This window comes from Dermochelys coriacea, chromosome 3 (assembly GCF_009764565.3).
Source record: "Dermochelys coriacea isolate rDerCor1 chromosome 3, rDerCor1.pri.v4, whole genome shotgun sequence".
Classification (NCBI taxonomy): Eukaryota; Metazoa; Chordata; order Testudines; family Dermochelyidae; genus Dermochelys; species Dermochelys coriacea.
In genome coordinates this window covers 30,406,992-30,424,313 of record NC_050070.1, presented here as the reverse complement: position 1 = coordinate 30,424,313, position 17,322 = coordinate 30,406,992, and positions in this window count along the sequence as shown.

Sequence of the window (17,322 nt, the reverse complement as noted above, 5' to 3'; positions counted from 1 at the left end):
AGCAGACCCTTCACCAACCCTGTTAACACTGTATCTGAACTTGACCCAATGTTAATTTAAAAAGTAGGGGAGTAAAGTATGTGTTGCTTAAGAATGTATATAGTACTAAAAATGTAGTTTGGGGGGAGGTTTAAGGCTAAGCCAAATATTGTCTTGACTTTGTTGAGAGTTGCTCATCCTATCTCAGAATTTAGCTCACCTATTGTGAAACTAAATTTAACAGAGATAGTTTCCTCGCACTGATAGTTGCAAAACAAAAGAAAGTTTAAACTATCTAACTGATATGTTTCACAGTTTTCTCTTTTATTACATAAGGGGATTGTAATGATAAAGTCAGCATGGTCTAACATAGGATTAAATCAGTGGCAAAGTTCCATTGACTTTAATAGGAGCAGAGTCACTCACACACGCAAACCGAAAACGAAGTGACACATCACATTTTTGGTATAAACCAAAGAAAGGAAATTCAGAGTCAAGGCTGACATTCTGGGCCAAATTAATCTTTAGTGTAATTCCACTCAAGTTGATGGAGTTACACTTGGGATAAACATCTCTTAAAGCTGTCCTGCATATGCCTATATTTCAACACATGCTATGTATGTCAAAACTGTCATCTGTATACAGAGATGCTTACCACAGCCATAACAAGGCAGAGGACCGGAAATGGCTACCAGTATCTAGAGGATGTTATGCAAAACGCTTGTTAGAACTTTAACAATTTTTTTTCCTTTTTGTCTTGACAGTGAAATGTGTTTCCTTTATGAAGTTATTTTGTCTCCTGGTGCACTGGCTTGTTATTGTAGGGCTGCTTGCATGGGATTGGATTTCTGGCATTGATTTTTTGTGTATGTTGGTGGTGGGCTTTTTGTTACTAGGGGAAAAAACAAATTGGGGGGGGAGTCACATATACATATATTTTCATGAATAATGCTCCTTTTAAAATTAACTATTTTTTCCTCCTGGAGTGACTGCCCTTGCTACCATTCTGAGAGGCACTATATTTACACTGGGACTTCTTTTCCCTCTGCCAGTATTTTCAGAGTCCTAGATTAAACATTTTGCCATCTCAGTTTAAATTAAAGGATCCTGTTCTGCTTTCATAGTGTCAGTGGGAATGTTGCCATTTTCTTTAGTGAATAAAAGACTGATTCCAAAGTTAGTAACCACAGGGCAGATTTTTTTTTAAAGTCTCTGATTATTTCTAAGAAAAGCATGAAATCTACAAGTAATTGCTATCACAAAAAGTCAAATCAGGGTGATCTGTGCTCAGGTGTTGAGCATTTTCCTAATTCCCAAAGGGTCAGCTCCTGTTTTCATTAAAGTCAGAGTTTTAGCACTGTCTTCAGGAGTAAAATGTGCTATCAATGTAGAAATGACAAGTAAAGAGAACAAAAGAGAAGATATACTCAGCCCAGATTCACCCCTCCCTCTTAAACAGGTTAGGATTTTTGCATGGGGTGCCACAAATTGTAAGGACAGCCCAGCAAGCTGTCAGCTAGGGGTACTATTGAAGCATTGTGTCTTGTAGGAGTGGTTACACCTGTGAAAAGTTGATGTAAAATGCTGCTCATTGGTACAAGTGAGTGGGAAATGCTAACCAGGTAGCATTTTGCATCAAGTTTGCCCAGGTGGAACTGACTTACACAAGATGCAAGGCAAGAGATTCTCAGGCCTAGCCAGGAAGGATAGTCTCTCATTGCTTGAGTGACCCTCTTTGGAAGGCGGAAGAAGCTGCACCCAGCTCTCCTGAGGTCTTTTGAGAGTGATGCTGACGAATGGGATCCCAGAGGATTCCCATTTATGGATTGTGTTATAGTGTGCACTCACCACCAGAGCACCCAGTTGTGTCATGGCACAGCATCACAGGGACTCTTCCTCTCTAGCGCCTCCCTGTGTCTTGGTTCCACAATGGTCTGCCACCTCCCAGCGAGGGTGTCTGTGCATCCCCTTGATATCTGAACCTGCTGCTTTTTCTTCCAGCAGGACACTTTCTTAGGGCAGATTGTGAAAAGAGACTGGGGCCTCCAGCAGGGATCAGTGAATGCCTGGTACACCCTGTCACAGACTAAAATAAAGAAAAATAATTAGAAGAGCAGGTAGATAAGAAAGAGAAGAGAATTTTGAGCAGCATCCAATGAAGTGTCTGGGAATGCTACTGAGGTTGGTTAAAAAATAAACCAATTAAAGAAAAAACAAAATAATCTCCAAAAATGAATTTTTTGAAATTGTGTGTGCGTGCATGCACATACTTAATTTTAGGAAGGTTTCATAAAGGATTAAACCAAGGAAGTAGGGGGGAAAAAATCAAGCCTGCATGAAACATCAACATTAATTTATTTTTGAAGTGCTCCTTTCCATATAGACATTTGTGGTACTGCACAAAAATTATAAATATCAAAACATCATCAATCAAGGGATGTCTAACAGAACCCCTGCCCCCCTCTCCGAAAAACATGGGGTGAATAATGCTAATGCTGAAAACATCTCTGGGAATTTTGTTTAATGTGTTAGCAATCAGGAAAGACGGACTGAAATGGATGTCATGGGGATGTCACTTTAGGGCTCACTGCAGCAAAAGTACAATTCCTTGCTGACCTAATATGGGACAGTAGGGCCCCTAAATGGCAGGTTATATCAGAAAACAAATCTCATCAGGCTGAGGCCAAAAGAGATGATCATGGATATAAATTGGGCTTATTCCTTTGAGCTTTAGAAGGCAGCAGGACCCACCTCAAGTAATTTTTGATAAGCATCCAAACTTTTGAGGTCACTTCTATTTATTGTTGGCCTGTAGCATAACTGATGCCTCACCAGGACCCTCAATTTGTTATTTTTCCAGCAGTTGTCTGCTGACCAGCAGCTGGGCTAATGTGTCTCAGAAGGTTCTACTATATCACCAATAATGGATGTGCCATTCAGAGCCTTTGGGGGCATATCAATGCTATGACAGATGAATAGGCCACTTTTTAATAAAGAGGTTCATGAGATGATCCGAATGCAGAGAAAAACTGGGGATGACAAGCGATTGTAATTAGATGGAGGGAGAACTGATCTCTGGATGAGAGAGCAAAGGCAATGAATATTAAGTAGCAATTATACTGGGTAGGAAGGCAAGAATACATGAAGGGGCAAGGGAATGCAATCATATTTGGTGAGGGAACTCAAGTAATACAAGGGAAAGAGGTCCAGATGACAGCAGGGGGTTGTAGTTACCTGAGGTGCTGGTTTACTCCTAAACTCTCCTGATGCTGTATTGGCTGCTTTAGAATTGCATTCCAATATTTGATGTATTGCATTATTTCCTTCCAAAAAAACGTTTTTGCTGGGTGATTCTCTCTTGACGCCCTTGAAAGAGTTTGGTTTTAAGGGAGGGTTGGGGGGAAGGTTAGGTTTTGCTGGGGGAGTCAACATTCAAATATATAAATGAGAAGAGGGCCTAAACTGGTAAACTGTAGAAACACAAACTGTCATAAAATGCAATCTTTGCTTCTTATTTTGTCCTCTCCCAGAAAAATGCCCTGGGTCTCAGTGCTGGCTGCCAACCTGAGATTACCAGTCATGCTCAATAGTCAACAACAAAGAAAGCTTTATTATTCTTATTTTCCTCCAGTGGACAAGCTGTCAAAAGACTTAGAAAAGTGTTATGAAGATAACAAAAACTTGGAACATGCTTCTTATGATAGAAACAAAACATTGGCAAACTTGGTGATAGTCCAAATCCTAAGTCTGAAGAGCCGACCCAAGGTCATATGGGATCCCATGGGGATATTGAGATGGAGCCTTCAGAACTTCCATAAGGCCTTAGAGACTACATTAGATTTAATAGTTACATGGTCCACTGTTGTCTGGCAGAAGAGGAAGTTTATGCTGTTGTGGCAGAAGAATGTATTTCGCATGCTACCACACATTTTTATTTTGTCCTCTTCCCTCTACCCCGTCTCTTCCTTCTACGGTCTTCTTGTTGTGTTTTGTCTAACCTTAGATTGTAAGATCTTTGGGGCAGGGCTCATGCCTTGTTTTGTAAGGCACCAAGCACACTTTTAGGCTTTGTATAGATAATAACAACAACAACAATAATAATAATATAATATAATGTATGGGCTAGCAGAAGAGTAAGTGTACGTAGCTGGAACTAGGGTAGCTTGCAGGGGAAGTCTGCTACTGGCTGCTGTGAAATACTTAATTTTGTTTCTGGTGAAGGATGTTAGACTTTGGTGTGAGTAGCAATACTTGATGCTGTAATGCTTTCCATCTGAGGCTCTCATAGTGCTTTTACATTAAGAAATTAAACTGTCCAAGACCCCATGAGATAAGGTGAATATTAGGGCTGTCAATTAATCGCAGTTAACTCACACGATTAACTCAAAAAAATTAATCACAGTTAAAAAAATTAATCGTGATTAATCGCACTTTTAAACTCACTGTTAAACAAGAGAATACTAATTGAAATGTAATTAAATATTTTTGGATGCTTTTCTACATTTTCAAATATATTGTTTCAGTTACAACACAGAATACAAAGTGTGTACTGCTCACTTTATATTATTATTTTTATTAAAAATATTTGCATTGTAAAAATGATAAACAAAGTGTTTTTCAATTCACCTCATATATGTACCGTAATGCAATATCTTTATCATGAAAGTGCAATTTATAAATGTAGATTTTTTTTTGTTACATAACTCCACTCAGAAAACCAAAACAATGTAAAACTTTAGAGCCTACAATTTCACTCAGTCCTACTTCTTGTTCAGCGAATCAGTGTCTTAGAATCATAGAATATCAGGGTTGGAAGGGACCTCAGGAGATCATCTAGTCCAACCCCCTGCTCAAAGCAGGATCAATCCCCAATTTTTGCCCCAGATCCCTAAACGGCCCCCTCAAGGATTGAACTCACAACCCTGAGTTTAGCAGGCCAATACTCAAACCACTATCGCTAAGACAAGTTTGTTTACATTTACAGGACGTAATGCTGCCTGCTTCTTATTTACAATGTCACCTGAAAGTGAGAACAGGCATTTAAAATACATGGCACTTCTGAGGGTGGCATGGCAAGGAATTTACTTGCCAGATAAGCTAAACATTCGTATGCCTCTTCATGCTTTGGCCACCATTCCAGAGGACATGCTTCCATGCTGATGATGCTCGTTTAAAAAAATGCATTAATTAAATTTGTGATGCACTCCTTGGGGGAGAATTGTATGTCTCCTGTTCTGTTTTACCTGCATTCTGCAATATATTTCATGTTCTAGCACTCTCAGATGATGACCCAGCACATGTTCATTTTAAGAACACTTTCACTTCAGATTTGACAAAACGCAAAGAAGGTACCAATATGAGATTTCTAAAGATAGCTACAGAACTCGACCCAAGAATTAAGAATCTGAAGTGCCTTCCAAAATCTGAGAGGGACGAGGTGTGGAGCATGCTTTCAGAAGTCTTAGAAGAGCAACAGTCCGATGCCAAAACTACAGAACCCGAACCACCAAAAAAAGAAAATCAACCTTCTGCTGGTGGTATCTAACTCAGATGATGAAAATGAATATGCATCGCTTCGCATTCCTTTGGATCATTATCAAGCAGAACCCGTCATCAGCATGAACGCATGACCTCTTGAAGGGTGACTGAAGCATGAAGGGACATATGAATCTTCAGAGCATCTGATATGTAAATATCTTCTGATGCCAGCTACAAGTGTGCCATGCAAACATCGGTTGTCACTTTCAGGTAACATTGTAAACAAGAAGGGGGCAGCATTATCTCCTGAAAATGTAAACGAACTTGTTTGTCTGAGCAATTGGCTGCTCGAACAAGAAGTAGGACAGCGCGGACATGCAGGCTCTAAAATTTTAGATTGTTTTATTTTTGAGTGCAGTTATTTTTTTGCACTTAATTCTACATTTGTACTTTCATGATAAAGAGATTGCACTACAGTACTTGTATTAGGTGAATTGAAAAAACTATTTCTTTTATTTTGTACTGTGCAAATATTTATAATAAAAAATAATATAAAGTGAGCACTGTACACTTTGTATTCTGTGTGTTAATTGAAATCAATATATTTGAAAATGTAGAAAACGTCCAAAATATTTAAATAAATGGTATTCTATTATTCTTTAACAGTGCAATTAATTGCGATTAATTTTTTTAATCACTTGACAGCCCTAGTAAATATCTCAATTTAACAGACAGAGAAACTGAGGCATAGAGAGATTAAGTGACCTACTCAAGGTCACACACAAAGTCTGTGGCAAATGTGGGAATAGAAATCGGATTTCATGGGTCCCAGACCTTTGTGTGAGATGCAGAAGAGAATCCTTCCCCTCTGAGCTACAGTGGGTGAGGATTTAAACACAGCCCTGCTTTGGCTGGTGGAGATGGAGCCATCTTACCACAAGCTTCATAGGGGACAGTGGGGCAGTATGAGGCTGCAATCACTCAGCTGACTTAGAAGGGAGAACAGGACCATGGCTTTGCCTCCTCCTGCTCTTCCTTGCTTCCTTTGATTAATGTGTACCCCAGAGGTACACCGAGGATCCAGTTCTTGCGGGTGCTGAGTTCCAGGCATTGCCATTGTGCCTGGCTATTGCATAAGGTAAATCTTCAGGAGGAGGGGCAGGGGCCATGTCTGTCCCTAAGCAAATAGAAATACTAACATGGATCAATGAAATTCAAGTCCAATGTGCCTAACAATTCAATGTATTTTCTCCCTCTTTTTTTAGTTTGTGAATGAAAGAAATCTTGGCCATAGCACAAGAAAAGACAACTCAAATCCCTTCCATCATTCAAAAAATACCTGCCACGGAAACATACCATTTTTAGGATATTTTTACAGTGCCTTCTAGCATATTTTCATATGGTTTGAATTCTATTTCTTTCCACTTGTTGCTACAACTGCTCAATAGCAGCAGTGCAGTTTTATTTTTTAACTTGTCTTTGTTCGCAGGTCACTGTTCTAAAACATTCAAATTGCATCATTCACTGATGGGTGTCGGGGTCAACATAAAGGTTTTGTCTTGATACAGCAACAGTTTCGTGCCACTGAAGAAAGATTTGTTTTTCACTCACTCATGCTCATAGATAAAATATCCCTATTAAACAAAACTGATACCATCATATATGTGTAATTATGATTCTGTCAGGTCCAGAGTATTGAACTCGGTAGAGTCATAGACTTTAAGGTCAGAAGGGACTATCATGGTCATCTAGTCTGACTTCCTGCATGTTGCAGGCCACAGAACTTCACCCATCCACTCCTGTAATAGACCCCTAACCTCTGGCTGAGTTACTGAAGTCCTCAAATCATCCTTTAAAGACTTCAAGTTACAGAGAATTCACCATTTACACCATAGTAGAACCTCAGAGTTACAAACACCTCGGGAATGGAGGTTGTTTGTAACTCTGAAATGTTCGTAACTGAACAAAATATTATGGTGGTTCTTTCAAAAGTTTACAATAGATCATTAATTTAATACAACTTTGAAACTTTACTAAGCAGAAGAAAAATATTTCTTTTAACCATCTTAATTTAAATGAAACAGGCATAGAAACAGGTTTCAGAGTAGCAGCCGTGTTAGTCTGTATCCGCAAAAAGAAAAGGAGTACTTGTGGCACCTTAGAGACTAACAAATTTATTTGAGCATAAGCTTTCGTGAGCTACATCTCACTTCATCGGATGCATACAGTGGAAAATATAGTGGGGAGATTTTATATACACAGAGAACATGCAACAATATGTGTTACTATACAGACTGTAACAAGAGTGATCAGGAAAGGTGAGCTATTACCAGCAGGAGAGTGGTGGGGGAGGGGGGGGGACCTTTTGTAGTGATAATCAAAGTGGGCCATTTCCAGCAGTTGACAAGAACAGTAGGGGGTAAATAAACAAGAGGAAATAGTTTTACTTTGTGTAATGACACATCCACTCCCAGTCTTTATTCAAGCCTAAATTAATTGTATCCAGTTTTCAAATTAATTCCAATTCAGCAGTCTCTCATTGGAGTCTGTTTTTGAAGTTTTTTTTGTTGAAGAATTGCCACTTTTAGGTCTGTAATCGAGTGACCAAAGAGACTGTAGTGTTCTCTGACTGGTTTTTGAATGTTATAATTCTTGACGTCTGATTTGTGTCCATTTATTCTTTTACATAGAGACTGTCCAGTTTGGCCAATGTACATGGCAGAGGGGCATTGCTGGCACATGAAACATAGAAACAGTTTCCTTACCTTGTCAAAAAAATGTTTAAAACGTTCCCTTTATTTTTTTAGTCATTGACATTTAACACAGTACTGTACTACTGTATTTGCTCTTTTTTTTTGGTCTCTGTTGCTGCCTGATTGTGGTGTGTGGGTGACCGGTTGTGACGTTCCCCTGGTTTTATTTGGACCAGTGATCTGCTAGGTCACTCCAATCCTCGACTCTGGGAGCCAGCCTTACCCTGCTCTGCTGTGAGAACCCCCACCCCCAGGCTGTTCATACACAGCGTCTAGCATGTAAGCTGCTCCCAGCTACATGAGTGAGCTCTTTTGGCCAGCCGCTGCTTGGATTGTGCAACTGAATGACACTAGCCAATATCTCTGGTCCCAGACACAACCCTAGGAACCTCCATTTTACAGTGTCCAGTTATGCCCACTGGATGCTGCAAGCTTATATGAGTTTGTCAATTTAATAAAGAAATTGATATGTACCAGGCTTGTTATCCCAAGGGGAGTCTCTGACACGCTTCAAACCAAATGCACTGCTTCAGGTAGACTAAACAAACAAATTTATTAACTACAAAAGACAGATTTTAAGTGATTATAAGTCAAAGCACAAGAAGTCAGATTTGGTCAAATGAAATACAAGCAAAACACTTTCTAAGCTGATCTTAACGCTTTCACTACTCTTACAAACTTAGATGCTTCTCAACACAGGCTGGCTGATTGCCCTTCAGCTAGGCTCGCCCCTCTGTTCAGGGCTTCAGTCATTTCGTGGTCGTGTCTGTAGATGGAGGTGGAAGAAAGAGGAAGAGCATGGCAAATGTCTCTCCCTTTTATCATGTTCTTTCTTCCTCCATGGCTTTGCTCCCCCACCCCCTTCAGAGTCAGGTGAGCATTACCTCATCGCAGTCTCAAACTGACCAAGGGAAGGGGTGTGACTCACTCGAGAGTCCAATATATCCTTTGTCTCTGCCGAGGTCAGTGTCCTTTGTTCCTCTGAGGCTGGGCTTGATTTGTCTCATATATGCCCCGATGTGGTGTGAACTGCCCCTCTGCTCCTGGAGAGTTTTGCCTGGGCTTATTTTAAGCCACGAAGACACATTTTCACCCTTATAACTGTATACTTGAAATTACAACCTATAACGTTACTATAACAACAACCAGGCTCAGTGCATCATGAGCCTTCCGAAGACACATGACATGACAAACTTTGGTTTGGATACCACACAATCATATCATAAGGATGAACATGGGGGTGGTGCAGGGTGTTCCACCGAGGTACAGAGTGTCACATAGGTCAGTTCGTAACTCTAGTATTCGTAACTCTGAAGTTCTACTGTAATTTAAACCTGCAAGTTACTCATGCCCCATGCTTCAGAGGAGCACGAAAAGCCCCTAGGGTCTCTGCCAATCTGACCTGGGGGAAAATTCCTTCTTGACCCCAAATATGGTGATCAGTGACATCCTGAGCATGGGGGCAACTCATCAGGCAGATACCTGGGAAAGAATTCTGTGTAGTAACTCAGAGCCCTCTCCATCTAGTGTCCCATCTCTAGGCATTGGGGGTTTTTGCTACTGGCAGTCGCTGATGGACCGCCCCACATGCCATCATAGGCAGTCCCATCATATCATCCCCTCCGTAAACTTACCAAGCTCAGTCTTGAAGCCAGTTAGGTTTCACTGCTCCCCTTGGAAGGCTGTTCCAGAACTTCACTCCTCTGATGGTTAGAAACCATCATCTAATTTCAAACCTAAACTTGCGGATGGCCAGTTTGTATCCATTTGTTCTTCTGTCAACACTCGCACTTAACTTAAATAACTCCTTTCCCTTCCTGGTGTTTATCCCTCTGACGTATTTATAGAGAGCAATCCTATCTCCCCTTAGCCTTTGTTTGGTTAGGTGTCAAAGGAGCTCAGAACCTCACAGTGCACTCTGAACCTCAAGATTTGGCTCCAGTACTATCATAACAATAATGCTGAGGCTTTTTATAGAGCTTCAAATCCTGACAAACAATGGACCTCATCTTGCTCCCATTGAAATCAATGACAAAATTCCCATTGATATCAAAGACAGGCAGGCCTGCTTAACTAAAGTGATACCATCAGTTTTGAAATCCGAGGCTCAGGATAGCGCATGGAACTAATGTGTTTGACTAAGGGGGAAAGAGTATGGAATTGATGGATTGTTTTATATGTATGAACAGAGGAATGATACCTTATCAGTAACAGAGAGAAAAAATGTCAGAATGAAAATTCTGCCAGCACATCACTGGTATGCTCAGACCGATAGACCATACTTCTTCTGGTAGACAATAACAGTAGTCAGTTGGGGTGAGTGGCATCTGATGTGCAATGCTTTTATCACATAGTAACGATGGTCAGAGTCTGAGTATGCCTTTATGCTGAGTAGCACCTTACTCCAAAGGTAACAGCAATGATTTAATAGTGGTTCACGCAGAGTAAGGAATTACTCAGCATGGGTAAAGCTATCAGAACGTGACCCAAAATAATTATTATGATGCCTTGGGACCCAAAGGTGGAGATGGATGTCATTAAGCTGGAGTAACCCCCATGGAGCACCTCTCCACAAACAGCCCCCCACTTAACTGCATGGAGTTCATTAGCCCCAACAGAGTTAAAGGGCAGAAATAAGGGCAGAATTTTCCCCTTAAAAAGCAAGAAAATGAGTCTAAAGGAGAATAACTAACAGAAATCACCAGATGACACTAAGTCATAAAACAGGTAAAGCATTTTCAAATAATGAAGCATGTAAAATACAATTTTCTATAAGTAGCTTTAACTATACAATATCCATAGGCCCAATTCATTCCCTGTTTTACATTCATCCAATATTATTAGCTGGAGATGGGCCTGAAACTAAATCCCAGAGCTGAATGCCCCACACTTGGGGAGCTGTTCACATATAAATCAGCATATGGATTCAAATTTTGTGAATAGCTTCTGGGTGAAATTCTAGCTCCATTTAAGTCAAAGGGAGTTTTATAACTGACTTAAATGAGTTCACAAAAGCTTATGCTCTAATAAATTTGTTAGTCTCTAAGGTGCCACAAGTACTCCTTTTCTTTAAATGAGTTAGGATGTCATCCCATGTGTTTATATTGCCAGTTGAACCAAAACCCTGGATACCATGAGCTTAGGGATGGTCAAAATCCAGATCTGAATTTTGTGGCCTGAACTCATCTCCTCTGTTTGTAAGACAGGCTAAAATACGAGCAATGGGAAAATTTGTATTAAGTGAAAATAAAAGCTTGCCTCATTTTGATGCCAGTAGGCATACAAGGGTCTCTTCATTTCACGAACGCAGTGCCCAGTCCTACAACTGTCCCATGTGCAGAACTGACTGCAGTCAAAGGGAATTTGGTGGGCGGAATGACAGCTCACAAGGAAGGTCAGGCCCTTTGAGGTATATTTTCATCATAATGTTCAGAGATTTACATATATAACTACACACCTCAGGATGAGACTGTGCCTCTAAGGCAAAACATATGAGCTCATAAAGAATTTATAATTATAATATTTGCATTTCTATAGAACCTATCATCATAGATTCTCAAGTACTTAACAAACATGAATTAATTAATCAGTCTTCACAATACTCTTGTACCATCTATTATGGAGAGACAGTTAGCAACTAGCTTTCCATTATAAGTCTCAGTTTAACTTCCCACTAATTTTTTGCCAACACTAAACCAATTCACACAAAAATTTAACATGCAACATCTTGTCCTCAATTAGGATCTCTTTGAAATGTTGAGGCAAATTGGATAAAACATTTTAAGATAAGGAGGTCTCTTCAGCTTCTACATAATTTTGTCAGCACCTTGGTGACAAATTAAGATAGACGAGACCCAGGGTAAGTTTACACTTGTGGCCTATGGAGTTTGACACAGCTAGCATGGGTATAAATAGCAGTGTAAATGGTGAGGCGCTGCTTAGGTGAGTAGAGCAGAGTAGAGTGCCCTACATGCCTGAACCCTGTGGTATGTACTTTACACACTCAAAGCTGCTGGAGTCGTTCCCCACTGCAGTGAAAGAATCCAGCAGTGGGGAAAGGCTCTGGCAGGAGGGAGGCAGTGGGAAAAGGGACTGGCAGCACTCCATCCCCCGCACACACACTGCTGGAGCTTTTTACTGTGGGGGGTGAGGGGGGAAAGGCTCCAGCATTGTATTCATAGACTTCAAGGTCAGAAGGGATCATTGTGATCATCTGGTCTGGCCTCCTGCACATCACAGGCCACAGAACCTCACCCATCCCCTCTGGTAATAGACCCATAACCTTCCTGGGCCATTAAGGCTTAGAGCAAACCAACCTGTGCTAACAGTGACAATAACAGTGGACAGTGTGACCACAGGCCATAAGGACAAGAGAAATTTCAGAAGCAGGAAAAGACTGTCCCGTGCAATATACTTGCCTGTTTTTAATTTACCTTAATCCCAACACTGTGCTCTTCTATCGTGCTCCTTAATTCCCTCATTCTCTAGACACGAATGCAAATTTCCCTTGAATTCATTTGTACCTTCATTCACCTTTTCCAGCACCCTGTTCTATATGCTTATCATCTTTGGTGTAAATACCTGATTTTCTCATTTATTCCAGAGTTTCCTTATTTTTATCTTATGTCCTCTAGCTTTTTTAAGCTCCTACCAATATGAGTCTCTACAGAGTGAGCTACATCCTGCAGTCCTGACTCAGGCAAAGCTCCCATACAGGCCCAATATCATTTCCTTAATCATGAAAACTTCTATTAGGTCACTTCCTTTAACCTGCCTCTTTTCCAGTGAGAATAACCCTAGTATTTCCAATGTTTCCTAATATTTTAGAACCCTGAGGAGTGGCAACATTGTCAGTTATTCTATTTTATGCAGGCCTAGCCTAACATGGAGATTTTTAATGTGGTTTTCCCTCCATTACTTCTTTTCCCCCCAAAGAAATAATTGTCACAGATAAATTTTTGAATACGGTCACTCACACGCACAAAACTTTTTAAAGGACCATATGAGGTTTCTAAACAGAAAAGTAACTCCATCGCAATGCAGTTTAATTCAAGAGGCAATAATGCATTCATGTTAATATATACTAATTAAAGAAAAATTGTGATGGGCTAGATTGTGACTCACACTAGTCAAACACACAGGGCAGTAAGACTCTTCTTTACACTCCTATATGACTAGATAGACTTTGGATCTGGATACAAAGCAGTAATCAAGGGTACTTGTCCAGGAAATTGGTAGAGCCTTGACTGCAGCTCCCTACATGTGGCCAGCACAGCTGAGTTGGTGCAGAGGTTGTAATAATTTAGGACACATCCCAAAAGCAAGAACAAAGCAGGAGAGGAATAGCAACTTAGAGACATGTCTCTGAATTCCAGTGCCTCCCACAGTTACTCCTGGGGTGAAGCAGTTTACACATCATCCTTTGCACAGAGCTATATCTATAGTATTGATCTCTCCCTATAATTCCAGCAAGTTCTGAAAAATTGTAGGAGAGAGAACACCACAACAGAATATTCTATAGGTAAAGGAGTCATTAAAGACAAACTGAAGGCTTCATCGTATCACATTAAGAAATCACATATCATCCTTGGAATCAAGTTGAAGGATTTCACCCTCACACATGTAAGGAGTCTACAAAATAATAGCAACTAGATTATTTTGCTGATATGGTTTAACAATACAAATGAAGCTGCTTATACAGAATAATCCTTTCCCACTGCTTGCTTGAATAGGTTAGTTTGCATAGATCAAACCTCAAAGCCTTTCTCCTGCAGTGTCAGCCTAAGTTTGGAACTGTATTCAAAGCACTGTTAACAGAATAATTTACAACAAAGACTGCTGCCTAGGGGTTCTTTTCATATGTATTTGGGTCTGTAGAACATCATAATGATAAACTGATGGATTAGTATCGAATATCTTTTGTGTTTCAGTTTATTCCATTGTATACCTTTTTTATACCATTTTTGTACTCTTTCATATAAAAGAACATCTGAGTGTGAAAAGTTAAATGGCTTTTGAAAGGCATGCTAGAACCATTTAGGTCCCAATTCTAACACCCTAACTCAATTTGAATAATAATTTACTAACCCTATTCAAATCAATACAGGTGTTTGTGGAGTAATGTACTATTCCATGTGAGTAAAGATAGCAGAATCAGGCTCTGAATTCTACAGTGGCCTGAAAAATACTGTAAGGACTTTCAGCGTGATTCTCAACTACCCTCATAATAATGGGTCAAATTACATTTTGTGACAAAGCATAAGCTTTTGTGAGCTACAGCTCACTTCATCGGATGCTATTCAGTGGAAAATACAGTGGGTAGATTTATATACACAGAGAACATGAAACAATGGGTTTTATCATACACACTGTAAGGAGAGTGATCACTTAAAATGAGCTATTACCAGCAGGAAGGGGCGGGGGAGGAAGAAAACCTTTTATGGTGATAATTAAGGTGGGCCATTTCCAGCAGTTGACAAGAATGTCTGAGGAACAGTGGGGGGTGCAAGGAGGGGGGAAATAACATGGGGAAATAGTTTTACTTTTTGTAGGTTTCAGAGTAGCAGCCATGTTAGTCTGTATTCGCAAAAAGAAAAGGAGTACTTGTGGCACCTTAGAGACTAACAAATAACAAATAAATTTGTTAGTCTCTAAGTTGCCACAAGTACTCCTGTTCTTTTTACTTTCTGTAATGACCCATCCACTCCCAGTCTCTATTCAAGCCTAAGTTAATTGTATCCAGTTTGCAAATTAATTCCAATTCAGCAGTCTCTCGTTGGAGTCTGTTTCTGAAGTTTTTTTGTTGAAGAATTGCCACTCTTAGCTCTGTAATCGAGTGACCAGAGAAATTGAAGTGTTCTCCGACTGGTTTTTGAATGTTATAATTCTTGACGTCTGATTTGTGTCCATTTATTCTTTTACGTAGAGACTGTCCAGTTTGACCAATGTACACGGCAGAGGGGCATTGCTGGCAAATGATGGCATATATCACATTGGTAGATGCGCAGGTGAATGAGCCTCTGATAGTGTGGCTGATGTGATTAGGCCCTATGATGGTGTCCCCTGAATAGATATGTGGACACAGTTGGCAAAGGGCTTTGTTGCAAGGATAGGTTCCTGGGTTAGTGGTTCTGTTGTGTAGTGTGTGGTTGCTGGTGAGTATTTGCTTCAGATTGGGGGGCTGTCTGTAAGCAAGGACTGGCCTGTCTCCCAAGATGTGTGAGAGTGATGGGTCATCCTTCAGGATAGGTTGTAGATCCTTGATGATGCATTGGAGAGGTTTTTGTTGGGGGCTGAAGGTGATGGCTAGTGGCGTTCTGTTATTTTCTTTGTTGGGCCTGTCCTGTAGTAGGTGACTTTTGGGTACTCTTCTGGCTCTGTCAACCTGTTTCTTCACTTCAACAGGTGGGAATTGCAGTTGTAAGAATGCTTGATAGAGATCTTGTAGGTGTTTGTGTCTGTCTGAGGAGTTGAAGCAAATGCAGTTGTATCGTAGAGCTTGGCTGTAGACAATGGATCGTGTGGTGTGATCTGGGTGAAAGCTGGAGGCATATAGGTAGGAATAGTGGTCAGTAGGTTTCCGGTATAGGGTGGTGTTTATGTGACCGTCGCTTATTAGCACCGTAGTGTCCAGGAAGTGGATCTCTTGTGTGGACTGGTCCAGGCTGAGGTTGATGGTGGGATGGAAATTGTTGAAATCATGGTGGAATTCCTCAAGGGCTTCTTTTCCATGGGTCCAGATGATGAAGATGTCATCAATGTAGCGCAAGTAGACTAGGGGCATTAGGGGACGAGAGCTGAGGAAGCGTTGTTCTTAGTCAGCCATAAAAATGTTGGCATACTGTTGGGCCATGCGGGTACCCATCGCAGTGCTGCTGATTTGAAGGTATACATTGTCCCCAAATGTGAAATAGTTATGGGTGAGGACAAAGTCACAAAGTTCAGCCACCAGGTTAGCCGTGACATTATCGGGGATACTGTTCCTGACGGCTTGTAGTCCTCTTTGTGTGGAATGTTGGTGTAGAGGGCTTCTACATCCATAGTGGCCAGGATGGTGTTTTCAGGAAGATCACCTGGATTGTAGTTTCCTCAGGAAGTCAGTGGTATCTCGAAGGTAGCTGGGAGTGCTGGTGGCGTAGGGCCTGAGGAGGGAGTCTACATAGCCAGACAATCCTGCTGTCAGGATGCCAATGCCTGAGATGATCGGGCGTCCAGGATTTCCAGATTTATGGATCTTGGGTAGCAGATAGAATACCCCAGGTCGGGGTCCCAGGGGTGTGTCTGTGCGGATTTGTTCTTGTGCTTTTTCAGGGAGTTTCTTGAGCAAATGGTGTAGTTTCTTTTGGTAATCCTCAGTGGGATCAGAGGGTAATGGCTTGTAGAAAGTGGTGTTGGAGAGCTGCCTAGTAGCCTCTTGTTCATATTCCGACCTATTCATGATGAAGACAGCACCTCCTTTGTCAGCCTTTTTGATTATGATGTCAGAGTTGTTTCTGAGGCTTTGGATGGCATTGTGTTCTGCATGGCTGAGGTTATGGGCAAGGGATGCTGCTTTTCCACAATTTCAGCCCGTGCACGTTGGTGGAAGCACTCTATGTAGAAGTACAGTCTGTTGTTTCGACCTTCAGGAGGAGTCCACCCAGAATCCTTCTTTTTGTAGTGTTGGTAGGAAGGTCTCTGTGGGTTAGTATGTTGTTCAAAGGTGTGTTGGAAATATTCCTTGAGTTGGAGACGTCGAAAATAGGATTCTAGGTCACCACAGAACTGTATCATGTTTGTGGGGGTGGAGGGGCAGAAGGAGAGGCCCTGAGATAGGACAGATTCTTCTGCTGGGCTAAGAGTATAGTTGGATAGATTAACAATATTGCTGGGTGGGTTAAGGGAACCACTGTTGTGGCCCCTTGTGGCATGTAGTTGTTTAGATAGTTTAGTGTCCTTTTTCTTCTGTAGAGAAGCAAAGTGTGTGTTGTAAATGGCTTGTCTAGTTTTTGTAAAGTCCAGCCACAAGGACGTTTGTGTGGAAGGTTGTTTTTTTATGAGAGTATCCAGTTTTGAGAGCTCATTCTTAATCTTTCGCTGTTTGCTGTAGAGGATGTTGATCAGGTGGTTCCGC